The 11,112-nt window shown below is 35.1% G+C and overlaps 1 long non-coding RNA gene across 1 annotated transcript; it reads left to right on the top strand.

The window, feature by feature from the left end:
* Positions 1-2,389: 2,389 nt before the first annotated feature.
* On the top strand, positions 2,390-3,618 carry LOC136806089 (uncharacterized). The gene is made up of 2 exons (XR_010846516.1): positions 2,390-2,615; positions 3,310-3,618. It is a non-coding gene; the product is annotated as an uncharacterized lncRNA (long non-coding RNA).
* The last annotated feature ends 7,494 nt before the right edge of the window (positions 3,619-11,112 follow it).

Below are 11,112 nucleotides of genomic sequence, written 5' to 3'. Positions count from 1 at the left end.
TCCAAAACTTTACTGTCAAAGCAGATAATGCCGAGGCACGAAAGCTGATTGTGGCTAGACACAAACTGCCAGCAAATTGTAAAGAGATTTGTGTCCCTAAATTAAGGGATTCTATTCTCAATGTAAAATCCTTTAACGAATATGCTAAAAGGACCGAAAGGTCATATTACAATCTTCAGCTTTCGATAACACAGGCTGTGTCCTGTTTTGTCGACACAATTGTTGACACTATTAGAGCAGAGGAAAGATCTCAAGTGGTGGACTCGAGGGCTATCCTCCGAAACTGTTTTGATGGGTTGACCCTCCTTGGTCACAGCTCAAATGCAATCTCCAACCTGAGGAAAAAGAATCTTAAACCAGCACTCAGCTCGCAATATCAGGCTCTATGTAATCCAAGCCGTCCAACCACCCAATTTTTACTGGGGGACGACCTTAATAAAGGAATGCAGGAAGCCCAAGAGTCCACAAAACTGTCTAAAGTTGACAAAAGAGTTGTCATAAAAACCAATTCAAGCTCTAGAAGCTTTGACAAGCACAATAGAAGCTCAAGCTCATCAAGTTCTTTTTTAGAGAGGGGCCAAAAACCCCCTTCTCGTCACAAAGACACAAAGAACAACAACTCACGAAAACACAAGAGAAAAAGCAATTAGAGGTAAATCATACATTTGCTACATAGTCCCAAGACTTAAAGCTAGTGTGGATGAATTCCATGCAGGTTCCATCAGTAGGCATATCCACTCTTGGAAGGATATTACTTCTGATGCTACGATCCTGGATACTGTCTCTGGACTATCACTTGAGTTTGAAGACGAACCACCATGCTGCTCATCCACACTAGTTCGTACAAATTTTAATAAAAGGAAGACATTTTTGTGGATATAGAGATTGAGAGGTTACTGGGAAAGGGAATTATAGTACCTAGCTCCAATGAAGAGGGAGAGTATATCTCACCTATTTTCGTAACACCTAAACCAGATGGAGGGTATAGGTTAATTTTGAACTTGAAAAAACTTAATAGTCACATGCCTTATGTACACTTCAAGATGGATACTATTGAAAAAGTATTACGACTAGTGAAGAAAGGTGCATATATGGCAAAAGTTGATTTGAAAGACGCCTATTATGGTGTTAGAATTAATGAAAAACATCAAAGTTCTTAAAGTTTTATTATAAGATAGGTTATATAAGTTTACTTGTTTACCAAATGGCCTTTGCTCAGGCCCTAGGAAGTTTACAAAACTTTTGAAACCTCCTTTGGCGTACCTTAGGGCTCAAGAATTCATGATTATCTCAGCTTACATTGATGATTTGTATACACAAGATGATTCTTTTGAGGGTTGTTTTCGTAATATCAAAAGGATTGTTGAGTTGTTTACCTCTTTGGGTTTTGTAATTCACCCTGATAAATCAGTCTTTATGCCAACCCAAACCTTAGAATATCTGGGTATGGTCATTGATACTGTAAGAATGACCATCTCCTTAACAGAAAAGAAAAAGACAAAAATTATTGAGTTGTGTGAAGCTCTACTAGCTCGTAAATCCTGTCAAATTAGAGACATTGCTAAACTTCTTGGGTATATGAGTTTTGGTTTTCTTGCTGTAAAGCAGGGAAAAATGCATTACAGACATTTAGAAAGACAAAAAATTGATGCCCTGTCTATCAACAAAGGAAATTTTGAGGCTTTTACCACTTTATCTAAGGGTAGTAGGGAAGATATTAGATGGTGGAGGGATAATATTTCTACAGCTTATGATGACATCTACAAAGGAAATCCCGAAACTATTCTTACTACTGATGCATCTCTCAAAGGTGGGGGGCAGTGTTCCAAGACTCTTCAACAGGTGGGATGTTTACCCTGGATGAAAGTGATCATATTAATGTTCTTGAGCTAAGAGCTGTTCTATTTGGCCTCAGATCTCTTATGCCTCATGTTACTGGTAAATACATCAAAGTGCTCAGTGATAACACGACTGCAGTAGGGTGTATTAACAACATGGGCAGTTGTAAGTCAATTAACTGTAATCAAGTAACTTTAGACATTTGGAACTGGGCTATCTCTCAGAACAATTGGTTAATTGCATCACACATCCCAGGGATCCTGAATGAGGAGGCAGATTTTGAGTCCAGGAAAGAGGAAATCAGGCTTGAATGGAAACTTAATGAAAGAATTGTCAATAACATCTTTAGGCATTTTGAATTCTACCCTCATATTGACCTTTTGCTTCAAGGCTGAACAAACAGTTGGAGACTTTCATTTCATTTAGACCAGACCCAGAGGCATCCCATGTTAATGCCTTTACCCTCTCTTGGGATAGGTTTAGATTTTATGCCTTCCCTCCATTCTCTTGTATTAGTAGAGTAATACAAAAGATTTTTGAGAGAGGACTGTCTTGGTATTCTTATTGTCCCAAACTGGCCAAATCAGCTGTGGTTTCCAATCCTTCACAGTGTACTTTTAACAGAACCTCTCCTTATTCCTTCCAGTATGGATCAACTCTACCTACCATCCAGACCGTCGACACCACACCCCTTGGCATCGAACCTGGAGCTATTGGCATGTTTGGTGGCTTCTCCGACAATGTCATAAAGCTGCTGAAGAGTTCTTGGTCAAAAGGTACATCAAATCAATATCGTTCTTACCTCAAAAGATGGGAGGATTATTGCTTAAAACACAAGATAAACCCTTGTGAGGCAACACCAAAGGATGGTGTAGAGTTTCTAGCTCACTTATTTCACAGTTCAAACTTAGAATATTCTGCTTTGAATACAGCAAGATCAGCTCTATCTACGGTGATCCCAGAGGTAAATGGCCTAACCTTTGGGAAGCAACCCATTGTGAAAAGGCTATTGAAAGGTATTTTTCGTGAAAGGCCAACACTGCCAAAATACACTGTCACGTTTGATGTGGACATAGTTTTTACTTACCTCCAAACTTTACCTCACCCAGAGAGTGTTGCTCTAAAAGAACTAGCTATGAGGGTTGCAACAATTTTGTGCATTCTCTCTGGACAAAGATCTCAAACTCTTTCTGTGTTATCTACAACTTTTATTAATCATGCTGACAATAAGATTATCTTCCCCATAACGTCACTCTTAAAGCAATCCAGGCCTGATTACCACCAAGAGCCACTTGAGTTTTTGGTGTATGATAAGGATCCTAGAATTTGCCCTGTGTCCAACATTAAGTTATACATAGAAAAGACCAAGGCCATCAGGGGTGAAGAAAAGGGACTCTTCCTTAGCTATGTACCACCCCACAAAGCAGTTTCTTCCAAACGATTGCAAGGTGGATTTCTTCTTTCCTACAGGACAGTGGAGTGGATCCAAGTTATGGAGCACACTCAACGAGGTCAGCATCGACGTCAAAGGCTTTGAAGTTGGGCATGTCTTTGGCAGACATTGGTAGGGCTGCTGGATGGACCTCGACATCAGTGTTTAGACGTCACTATAAAAAGCCCATTACCATCAACAACCTTGGTTCTCAGTTGCTGAATGCCCTTTAAACCTGTACATAGTTACACGTTGTACATATGTTTTTATAGAAGTTTTTATCATATAGTGTTTATCTTAGCTAAGTCGTATTTCAAAGATGTATAAGGATGTACTCCTTTCTCATATACGACAAGTCTCGGATTATTGCTGTCTCATCCATGCTATTAGTGTGGATTTTTTGGTTGTTAAAGTTGCTTTAAAGTCTCATGTGAACATCTTGCCAGGATGCCGGAACCGAGGGGGGAAATAATTGACTGATTAAACAAATTTTAATGCAGTTTGATCTAGATTATTTCCCCCTAAGGTTCCCCATCCCTGGCAAGAGTTCATGTGCCCACCTTCCCACCCTAACCAATGGGATATTAGCTTTAACTTTAACAACCAGCTTCCAAGTAGGATTTTCGTGATCAACGGGTCGATCTCACATGAACTCTTGCCAGGGATGGGGAACCTTAGGGGGAAATAATCTAGATCAAACTGCATTAAAATTTGTTTAATCAGTCAATTTTTACCCTTTTTCAGCCTCGTTTCCATTCAGACTTTCGTCGTCGTGTGCAACTGTCTTAAGTCCCAATATGGAGAATTATCGCCTGTACCCGACTGTCTGTTGGAAGCATTACGTAATGGATTTTTTGCAAATCGAGCTCCGGCATGAAAAACAGTAGGATGTTTTTCATACGACGATGATACGTCATTTCTTCGAGGAACGTCGCGGGAAAATATAAGTATCCTTCTCGATCGGGAAACGTCGCTCGGTTCGGAAGCGTATTGTTGATCGGATCATACTGCCTTTTAACAGTGTGTCTTTGTGATTGTTACAAGAAATAGTTGATGATGAAGTTTTCTTATTATTCCTTCCTGGATTTGATGTTTCGTTTGGTTTGGCATGAGAGATTGATGCAATCTCTTCTTGAAAAACATGATATTTTATCCGGTCGATATTTTAAGATGGTAGATGCGGCACCCAAGGAAATGGTTGTGGTTGGATATGAACTGGTTAGCTTTAATGTAAAAATTTAAACCCAGAGCAAAATTTACTGATTGATGATTAATGTTTTAAAAAATTCAACGTGGAAAACTTTTGGTTGTGAATTTGGACATTTTCTTGCACGTGCGTTTAAAACGTGGAAATTTTTGCTGTGAATTTGGACATTTTCTTCTACGTGCATTTTAAACGTGGAAAACTTTTGGTTATGAATTTGGACATTTTCTTCCACGTGCGTTTAAAACGTGGAAAACTTTTGGTTGTGAGTTTGGATATTTTCTTGCACGTGTGTTTTTTAAAACGTGGAAACTTTTGCTGTGAATTTGGACATTTTCTTCCACGTGCATTTTAAACGTGGAAAACCTTTGGTTGTGAATTTGGACATTTTCCTCCATGTGCGCTTAAAACGTGGAAAACTTTTGGTTGTGAATTCTGGATATTTTCTTCCACGTGCGTTTAAAACGTGGAAATTTTTGCTGTGAATTTGGACATTTTCTTTCACGTGCTTTTAAAACGTGGAAGTTTTTGCTGTGAACTTAGACATTTTTTCCCCATGCGTTTAAAATGTAGAAAATGTTTGTCTTTAACTTGACATTTTCTTCTACATGCATTTAAAAAATGTAGAAAAATTTTGCTGTCAGGCAAAAATAAAAAAAAATGTAGTGTTTCTGGAATGCGGGTGAAGGAAAAAAGCTTTGATGCGGCCGGCCAGAAAAAATTTTTTATTTGATTTTTTTGATGACTTTAGTAATATATAAGATCATTGAAATAGAACTTTAACAATCAGTCAGGCACATCCTGGTAAATGAACGGGGTGAGCATTTGCATGGGGTATTCGTCACCCAGTGTAAATGAGATAGGACGTCTCAGGCTAAAAGTGTGAAAATGAATAAAAATGACGGTTAGTGTAAAACGCAGGTCACAGGTCACAGGTTACAGGTCACAGGTCACAGGTCACAGGTCAACAAAGTGCAGACCGGAAAAAAGATAATAAGATCATAACATATACATAACAAAACATCAATACATAACGCATTAAATTACAAAAAAGTAATACGTGTTATTTTGATATTATAAAATGACAATTGAATAGAATAACAACCTAGTGACACTTACTTACAAAAATAATGACAAAATCATAAAATATGATGCCTAACAAGACAAAAGCACGAAAAATATTTATTATACAAAATGTGATGTGGATGGTGTGAATGGATAAAAAATGGCACCAAACAGAAGCTTGCAAGGTCCCTAAGAGAGTGGTTTTAGAAGGATGGAACTAATTAATTATTCAGTTATTATTTTAATGTCTTAATGACAATTTTTGACAAAAATATTAACAGAATCATAAAATCTGATGTAAGAAAAGACAAAAACACGAAAAATATTTATAATACAGAATGTGATGTTGATAGTGTGAATGGATATAAAACGGCACCAATCAGAAGCTTGTGAGGTCCCTAAGAGAGTGGTTTTAGTATTTAGAAGGATGAAACTAATTAATCATTCAATTGTTATTTTAGTGACTTAATGACAATTTTTGACAAAAATATTGACAGAATCACAAAATATCATGTCTTACAAGAGAAAAACACCAAAAATATTTAGCATACCGAATGTGATGATAACAATATGGCTGGATATAAAATTACACCAATCAGAAGCTCGTGAGTTCTCTGAGAAGGTAGTTTTAGAGCGATGTGTTTTATTATATGTAACCATCATATAACATTACAAACATTACAATATGTAATATACCTGTGATACGTATAATATGGTTTCAAATATTTTCTGGTCTGCGTTATACACGGCACAAACTGCGAAAGATCGATAAAAGCACATGGTTAAATTTTGATGTTTGAAGTGGTTTTATATGGATGAAATTGATTGAGAATTATGTTTTTGATAATTCTTTGTGTTTTCCAAACATTTTCCTCTGCAATGACATTGATTAGAGTCAACCTGTCATCACTGACCTGTGACCTGTGACCTGCGACCTGTGACCTGTGACCTGCGTTTTACACTAACCGTAAAAATGAACTTCAAACTGAAAATGGGAAAAAAGGAAGAAAACTGGGAACTTTATTTTTTTGCTAAAAGTTTCTTCAATCTTCGAAGAAAAAATTTCATCTATGCAGTTCTTCAAAATGAAGCAAAATATTTCAAACCCGGTTCAATTGCGTGGGGTATTCAGCACTATTACATCACTTTTGTTTTCGACCCCTTGCATTTGCCACCAATCACAAGTGAAAAATACCCTGTTCATTTGCTAGATGTGCCTGACTGACAATAACTTTTATGTACAAACAGTACATGTTTTTTTTTATAAGCATAACGCTTATAAGCATATGAAGGCTCAGATTTGCAGAATTCCTAAGCATAACATGAGCATATTTATGTCAGCCTAAAATTTTTTTCAAGTGGTCATTTTTATCTGTTTTTGTTTCATTTTTATCTGGTTTGGTAGAGGTCAAGTAAAAAATAAGACATTCCATGGCTAGCTACATTCCACTGCTCCCAAAATCTGAACAATTTTTTTACAAAATTTCTGAAATTTCATTAAAAAACTTGGCTTGGGGTGAATCATAAGCATAATTCTTTTAAGCATATAATAAGCATAAACTATGCCTGGATGCTTTGAGAACTTAAGCATACACGAGCCTGACCAAGGGGCATACACTTGCTTATAAAAAAAAAAAACATGTATGAAGTAAGCCCTGAACATACTAATGTATCAACTACTAACTAACAAACAATTCTTGATCTACAAGTGGGAATATCTAACCAAACTACTTTTATAGCTTAAATGCTCCAACTTGATTTTTTTTATAATGAACTATACTGTATAGATGAACCCATAGTCTGTGGCCGGATCAGAAAATTATTATTTTTCACCCGGTTGGTTTCCAGAAACGCTACATCTTTTTATTTTTGCCCCAATTGAAAATTTTTTCATGCAATATCCTTGCATGAAGACTTTTTTTTCTTTTTGGAAATTTTGGAAATTATGATTGCCAATTATGTGACATTTTTTGCATTTGCAGCATGCTTTTGAAAATTACAAAATGCCTTCTGCTAGGGGAATTTTTTCCTTTCGGCGTTCTTTCAGATTATGAAAATGTTTCTTAGTATATAATGAGATTTTTTTTTCTTCTTTTGCATTACACTTTTTTTATATAAGAACCAGTAAAATTTTTCTGAGCCTCAACTGTTCTTTTTTTTTTTTGCACTTTGAGCTTCTATCATGTTCTTATTAATAGGATGTAAGTCAGGTACTTTAGGAATCATACCCAATTTTTATTACTTTGACCCCTAAATTGATTGAAATTGAGTAGTTTCAGGCTCAGCATTTTTGTTAAATTGTTCTTATTTTTTGGCGATTTTGAGCCTCGTTGTTCTTATAAAATTGTTCTTATATTAAAAAAAGTGTATGTTTGAAATTATGAAATTGTTTCCCTGTTTTGAAAGTTTTTTACTTTTTGACATGCATTTCAAAAAATATAACTTTTGGATGCTATAATTTTTTACCTTTCTTTCAATATTTTTTATATTTTACCTTTTCTCCAATATTTTATATATTAAACCTTTTTTCCAATATTTTATATATGAAAGTATATGCAAAATATTTCATCTATTTTGAAAATATAAATTTTCCTTTGGTTTTCTTATTGTAAAATATTCTCAATTTTTGATGAACAAGATCAATTTTTGTAGATATACATTATCCCCTGATTTAAGAAAACGAGAAAAGAGAAAAAGTATTTTAGGTTGAAATTTTAAGAGAAAAAGTATTTGAGTAAAAAAAACTTCAAAAAAGCAGTTTGTTTTGAAAATAGAATATCAACTTTCTTTTGGTTCACCAGAGTTTGTACATGTTTAAAATGTATTAATAGAAATTTTCCTTGCTCTCGTGACGATCATGAAAATTACCAAAAAAGGTTTGTTCACCATGCAAATATCGCGAAAATAGCCCAAATCATGCCTCGAATTATTTCCCGATCACGCATCACGCAATCGGCTGGGTACAACTTTTTAAAATTGCATCTCATAAAATGGCTAACTTTCTCATTCCCGGGAAAACATACCTGCCCCGTCTCCGGGATCTTTTTGCTTCTAGGCGTCTCCGGCTAAAATCGGTGTTAAATCTACTTTTGTGGCGTTTTGGTCCTTTTCTTTTACACTTAGCAATCGGAAAGTTTCGCTGGGAATAAGGAAGTTTAGCAATCCTACGGTATGTAGTGTAAAAAACCTTTCGCTTGCGAACACGAGATTTTCGTATCGTGCGTAACCCCTTTTACAATTGATTTCACAGCGAAAAATGCACCCAGTGAAGTATAAGTAATGTATCATGATTCGAGTCGACTGATAAACTATATATATAATATATGTTACAAATTCCTTACGGATTCTCAAGCCCGGTTATAATAAAACTATTACATGTTAGTGGCAGACCCGACTGGCAATTGTTATGTAGCAGGTTGAAACATGAGTTTTTGCTAGAAAGATGCAGTTTGTTTTCACCAAGTTAAATATTTAAAATAAATCAAACTGTGTGGGTTTCTTTACTTCCAAACAACCTACCAATAGTTTTGGAACACTCCATAATAAAGGAAGATGGCTGTTCTTGTGGATTGACTTTCTGGTTACCCCATATAAACACGATGTGACATGAAAGTGAAGAGACATGATTTGTTGGTTATTGTTTGATTTCTTGACTTGTATATCTCATGGCAAATGGGATAGCAAATGACTTTTCATGTATTGCTTGGCTCTACATATGATACCTCTAACTTTGAACACCTCCAGAATGTTGAAAAAAGCATTTAATGAGATAAGTTTCGATTGTAATTTTCATGGAAATTTTTAAGCGTCAGATTTGACTTGGCGTCAGTTTTGTTTGGTTGATAAATCATCAGCTTCACCACGACCGTGGGATGATTTTCAATAAACTTTTGTTGTTATACACAGTCACTCTTACACATGATGACTCCAGCCATGATTGGTATCAGACAGTCAGAATGTTGGAAAAAAAACATTTTACGAGAAATTGTTGATAGAAATTATATTGACTTATTTTTACAATTTTGGTGGTGTGGGTTTTGTTGGTTGATAATGTTTACACCGTGGGATCCTGTTACGGTATATTGATTGTTGTTTGTTGGAATACACCGTTTAACAGTCTCGCCATCTCCACCGTAGAGGCGGTAGGTAAAAATGCTCACTTTAGTACTGTGGCTGGAAGGTTAGAGAAATGTAAACATTGCCATTTTTTTCCTTCCTTTAAAGAGAATGTTTTAGATGTTTGAACATGATATTAATGACAATTTTATGTATCTCTCCTGAAAATTTCACAAAAATTCATGAAGAGGAAAAGAAGTTATGATTAAAAGGAGTTCTTTACCTACCATTTCTCTCTATCTATCTATCTATATATTTCATACTAAAAGGTCCTAGGACCCATTATCCGTACATTTGTTTGTTAAAAAAATGAAAAATGAATAAATAAATAAATGAAATGCTAAGAGCAATAAAATATTTTAGAATTTTAATTAATGCTTGAGATAACGAGAAAAGAATGAATAATATAATTGGAAAACCAAGCATGCAGCCCTGTGTGCTGTGATAGATCGTGCTCCGGGTTTTCGTCTCTGCTGGGTTTTCTTATGAGAACTGGATGTTTACCTACCATTTTTTACGGGGGAGAGTGAAGTTTCTTGTGGTTGCCAAAATCAAAACAATAGAAAATTGTTCATACGCGGGCGCAACCGACACCTGTTAAACGGTGTATTGATTACCAAAAAAAAGAGAACCTTTTTTTGATAAATACTTTATTTTTTTCATGAACCGTGTGGATGGTTGACATCTTTCTCTAGTCTAGTCTTGTAAACCAATGCAGTGTCTGTTTTCAAATCTTGAATTCTCTATACCTACTGAACTAAATAGACTTTTTTTTAAAGAGGCAGCCATGTTGAATAATTATGTACTCCAGCATAAAAACAATGATACAGCCATGCATAATTTTTAAAATATGCACGATACAGTAATTATGCATGGCTGTATCATTGTTTTTATGCTGGAGTACATAATTATTCAATATGGCTGCCTCTTTAAAAAAAAGTCTACTGTTTACAAGCTATTTAAATGCTTTAAAACTTTGAGCCACATTTTTTTCTTTGTTGCTATTAAAGATAGATTTTTACTTTGTCGTAATGTAAATTTATTGTCAAGTTTTAGTTTTTGAGTTTAGTTCATCTGCAGTAGTATTTTTTCAGTAATCCTTAAATCTTGTGAATAAAGTAACATTTAACCAGACTTATTGCCCTCATTATATTCAAATTTGTATTTTTTTTAGGACTGATAAGTACATATTTTTAAACACCAAAACAAAGCAAACAACATGCCAGTTCTTTCTGGAAAAATATATATGTATACTTTATTATGTGTGCTTTTTTATACAGTATATGTCAACAATAACCTTCATTTTTAAGGAAATATTTAGTCGCAATTTTGCGATTCTTGTTGTGAATTAGAAAACCTGCAGAAGAATATTCGAAGCAGCTGACTTGGGAAAATTTCGGGTTAAACTACAGTCGAAACTCGCGTAAATATTCACAATGAATATCATATTATTATT

The sequence above is a fragment of the Clytia hemisphaerica genome, unplaced genomic scaffold (genome assembly GCF_902728285.1).
Source record: "Clytia hemisphaerica strain Z4C2 unplaced genomic scaffold, Clytia hemisphaerica genome assembly, whole genome shotgun sequence".
Lineage (NCBI taxonomy): Eukaryota > Metazoa > Cnidaria > Hydrozoa > Leptothecata > Clytiidae > Clytia > Clytia hemisphaerica.
The sequence above is the reverse complement of the archived record's forward strand: the minus strand, read 5'-3'. Positions and strand labels throughout refer to the sequence as shown.